Source organism: Pteropus alecto, unplaced genomic scaffold (genome assembly GCF_000325575.1).
Source record: "Pteropus alecto unplaced genomic scaffold, ASM32557v1 scaffold94, whole genome shotgun sequence".
In the NCBI taxonomy this organism is placed as follows: Eukaryota; Metazoa; Chordata; class Mammalia; order Chiroptera; family Pteropodidae; genus Pteropus; species Pteropus alecto.
In genome coordinates, this window is record NW_006437736.1 from 13,284,779 (window position 1) to 13,289,712 (window position 4,934).

Below are 4,934 nucleotides of genomic sequence, written 5' to 3' on the forward strand. Positions count from 1 at the left end.
CCCCCCTCAGTCACATGCAGCCGGTGCCATCCCCCGCTGCTCCCCCCTCTGGCCACCGAAGGCCTTGCCAGCCCATAATACTCTTGCCTCTGGTCGCAGGAGGCCTCCAGCCCATAATATTCCCTTCCACCACCACCTCCCCTTCCCGCCCCGCACCCCTTCCTCCCGCCTCCAGTTGGAGCCGGGCCTCACCAGCCCATAATAGTCCCCAGTCTCCTAAGGCTGTTCCAGCCCATAATACTCTCCCTGTCTCCTAAGGCCTCTCCATCCCATAATACTGCCAGACGCCTGACCTGTGGGCCAAACACCAGCCCGTTCCACACATCGAGGCTGTGTCAGCGCCGCCGGTCTCCCTCCCCGTCCCTCCCTCCGCCCTCCTCGGCGCTCTCCCTTGCAGGCGCTCTCCCGCCCTCCTGCCCTGGGCCCCTCTCCTGGCCCCACCCTGTGCCTGCCTGGGCCCTGACTTCCCCTCCAGCCTCCTCTCCTGCCCTTTCTCCTTTGCTTGGTTCTTCATCCCTTGCCCCTTTCTCCTCTCCCTTTCAGGCACTCTCCACTCACTCCTGTGGGTGGACCGCTGGTCCAGTGGGGAGAGAGTGCCCCCAGAGGGCAACAGACCAGTCACTGCCCCGGAAAACTGGGCTTGACCCAGCACTGTGGAAACTTACTCAGCCTGCCTTGCTCACCCATCCCCTGACCCTAGTTCTGATTGATGGCAGAGCTCTGTCTGGGTGAGGATTCACCTGGAACCCTTGCTGTCTTCCAGAAACCCTCGCCTTGGGCATCACAGACTTTACCAATGGCACCTCCTCCCCCACACTCTCGTCGGAAAGAGAGCTCCCCCTAAGGGATGCCTCTCAGGTGCCTTTCAGAAGTGAGCTCATTGACCTTCACAATAACCCAGTAAGTAGGTATTATGATCCCCACTTCACAAAGGAGGAAACAGGCTCAGAGAGGTTAAGTAACTTGCTAAAGTCACATTGCCAAGAAGTTTCAGAGATGAAATGAGTACCTGGGTTTGTCTGATTCCCAAGTTCAAAGAACCTTTGGGATCACTGAGACCTGTGTGAAGAACTTCACTTCTTGGTGCTTTCAGTGGTCCTCTGGAAAGATTAGCATGCTGAGAGTTACCCAGCCTCCCTTGTCTCCAGGGTCTTCTGAAAGAATGGAGAACAAGGCCCAAGATGAGATTAACTTCCCCTCCTCATTTCTTCCACAGGACTCTGGGTAGCAACCTGCTAAGATTTCCCTCCAGACCATTCAGGGCTGAGAGAGAAGCATTTCTGCCCCTTTGGGATCCCTTACCTCTGATCTGATTCTCCTGAATTTTATTTCAAGACCGGCGATTGTTACTCTTCCTCCAACTACTCTCGCCATGTGGCAGGACCATCCTACAGAGGAGACAGACTTTGAGGAGAACTCAGGAGAGGTCTCCTTTTCAGTTCAGTTGCTGAACAATCAAGAGTGCTGCCTAGGAAATGTTGGGTATACCCCTGCTTAGGGAGGGGAGCTTTGGCCAACTGCACAAAGCCTGAGCCATCCTGCCTGTGTGTGCCACAGCCACACTGTGTTCCGCACAGGGGCCTGAGGCAAAGTGGAGACGGAAGGGCAGGTGTGCTATAGGGTGAGTGGGTTAGTGTACAGAGGAAGAACTGGGGAAGGGGACAGAGATGGTACAGCAGATCCAAGGTGAGAGGGGCAGTCAAGAGAGGTGATGTACATGAAGAGGGAAGGAGAAGAAAGGAAAGCAAGGATGAGAAGATGGGAAGAACCAGGGAGAAGAGATATGGTAGGATGTATTGCAAATATCAGGAGTTTGGGAGCCAAAGAGATACTGTGCCACTAATTGGTTGTGAGACCTTAAGACCTCAGCAGGGTATTTCACCTGTAAAATGGGAATAAGCATCATCCCTAACTCAGAGGATTATTGTAATAAATAAAATAATGTATTTTAAGCACTAAATTGAGATCTTGGCATACAGAGATTATTTTAAAAACTTGTTAATGCTTTTCTCCCTCCATATAAGATTTTCTCATTTTCCTCTTTTGGATTTTCCTAAACCTCAACTCGGTTAACTCCAGGGCATGGGTTGGGGCTCTGTGATTCCCACAACCTTCATCCATCATACTACCCACCCAGTAATTGGGGAATCCTATGAAAATGGCGGTGGCTACAGGTTTTATTAAATTTCCCCAGCCAGTTATGTCAGGTTCTATTCATTCCTCCTCTGTCTGCCACATCTCCTTAATCTATTCTTGCCTCTCTGTTCTCATGATGGAAACTCTTGGGATAGACTGATGTGGGGAAACAGTCCACCAGAGCTTAAACACCAGAGATTTCACACTGAAGACAACCTATTTCCATTCACCTCCACCGCCGCACTTCTCCTGGACTATTTTAATAGATTCTTGACCAGTCTTTCTTTCCCCTTAGACTCTCCCCGCCTTATTTCCAGCAGTTTATCCTGCACAGTATGTCAGGGTGGGCAAAACCTCACTCAAGAACCTTCAGGGGGCTCCCATTGTTCACACTAAATTAACTACCAACACCTTACCTTGCATTCTTGCATCTTCTGTCTTGAAGGATAATTATTGTTGACTTGCTCTTTGGTCTCCACTAGATAGTAAACTACTTTACAGCAAGATCCAACTGTTCATCATTCAACAAATATTTATTGAGCACTTCTTTTGTGCCAAGCACCATGCTAGTTGCTGGGGATACATCAGAGAACCAACCAAAAATCCCTGCCCCCAGGGAGGGAGCTTACATTCTACCTGGGGAGATGGGGAGACAGACGATAAACTATAAAAATTATAATAAATAAATAAGTAAATTATATAGTATGTAGAAGATACTTGCTATGTGAGTTTTAATTACTTTGGAATTCATTCACATATCTGCATATAAAAATACTCAAGTAATTTTTTTAAATCGTGTTCAGTTTGGATATGGCAAAGTGCTGAGACTTTACACTAGGACAATGTTTGGTGCTTCCAAGGCTGGAAGGGCATGGGTCCTGAACCCTAAGGATGAAGCAAGATGGAACAAGTGCTAACCACCAGGCCTCTTCCAGAGCAGCAGGAGGTAGGGACCTATTCCAGGGCTCTAACCTCTGGCCAGATGGTGGAAGACCCCGACTTCAAGGCTATCGCTGAGGAATTTGGGTCAGTTCTCAGGTTTGGCCACCAGGGGTCATTTTTCCCCTGTAAATCACGATCTGGACCATCACATAAAGACGCACACAAAAGGCTGACTCCAAACTAAAAAACGGAGAAACAGAGAGGAAAATTCTGTTACACACACACACACACACACACACACACACACACACACACACACACAGAAACATACAGCATTGAGAGAAACAGGGACAGAAATGCATATAGGACACACCCATGGCAACAACTCCTTCACTAATGCCAGTGTCTCAAGATGTCATAGTGCAAACTCTGCAATCCCTCCTAGCCCCCGACTCCAGTAAAGAGGGAAAGAAACAGTAGGTGGCCCATAAACCAGTCTTTCATTTCCCTTGCCTCCAGCTTGCCAAGAACAGTCAGCCTATTCCTGTCCTCCCCTAGCACTCTAACTTCCCTGTAAATTCTTCTTCTGGCCGTGGCACAGTTCCTTTTCCGTCTCTGGAGAAGTCCCACCCTCTCCTCCTGACTGTGTGACTTGTTCCACCCCCACTTTAGGGCTGCTGCTCGAGGAAGCCCAAGGCAGAGCTCCATTTGGTGTGCAAGCTCCTACTGTCCGCCCCCCCAACCCCAAGCCTTAAGGACTATAACAATTGATTTATTGAGCATTGCTCTCTCCCATAGCAATAAAAAAAAACAATGTATATAATGCCCTGGGAAGTTACACAGGAACTCTAATACTTTGGGATAGGTATGGTTCTCAAAGTGCATTCTGGGGACCCACTGTTTGAGGAGTCCACGAGGTCAAAACTGTTTTCATAACACTATTGGGATGTCATTGTCTTTTTCACTCTTATTGTCTCACAGGTATACAGTAGAGTTTTCCAGAGGCTTCATGAAATGTGATATCATTGCTCTCACAGCTAATGGAATGTGTGCTTGTGTATTTCTCTTTATAAAACTTAGTTTTAATTTCTAATATGTTATCAAAAGAATAAAGCATAAGCAAAAGGTCTTTAGAATCCTCAATTTTTCAGTGTAAAGGGGTCTGAGACCAAAAAGTTTTGAGAACTGCTACTTTAGTACAAAGAATTTTTTCCTTATTCTAGATGTAGCAATGGATGGGGGGAGAATTTAGGACCTAGACTGGAGGAGGTCTTGAAAGGGGGTTGAAAAGACCTCAAAAGGGGAACAGGGACCAAAAGTTTTTGGGGAAAAAACTGAACTCACCGATTTCCCTGCCCCCAACCACCCCATGCTGGGTGTCAGGTCTAAATTGTTACGAGTCTCTAAACAAGAAGGAATCCCGATTTTGTCCGTATCCAATAAACTCTTGTATTATGCCTCAGTGCTGGGCAGGGGAAGACCAGGTGGAAATGAAAGTGGGTGGCATCTATGTCTCTAAGACTGCTGTGGTCTGTCTAAATCCAGGACACCCATTTTCTGTTCCATCTATGTCGGCAGTGTTTCAAGACTCCGCCTCCCACACACACCCGCTCCGTGTCAAGGGCATTTCAGTAATCCTCCGCCTCTGCATTGACAGGCTCATAGCATCACTTCCGACGGACTAAGGGGTCCTCCCTATGCTGACCATCACCAATTTAGAGACATTTCCACCAGCACTCTTCCTTCCCTGTGCCCCTTGCTCCCATACTTTGTTCTTTTCTGCATTAATGGAGTTGCCACTCAGAAGTCCAAGTGTCCGATCCACTTCTCTCATGCGGATACTCTCAAAGTCAGTGAGTGTGAGAGGCGCGAAGGGGTCGGGGGTGGGGGTGATCGAGCTAGGGCTCGATGTGCGT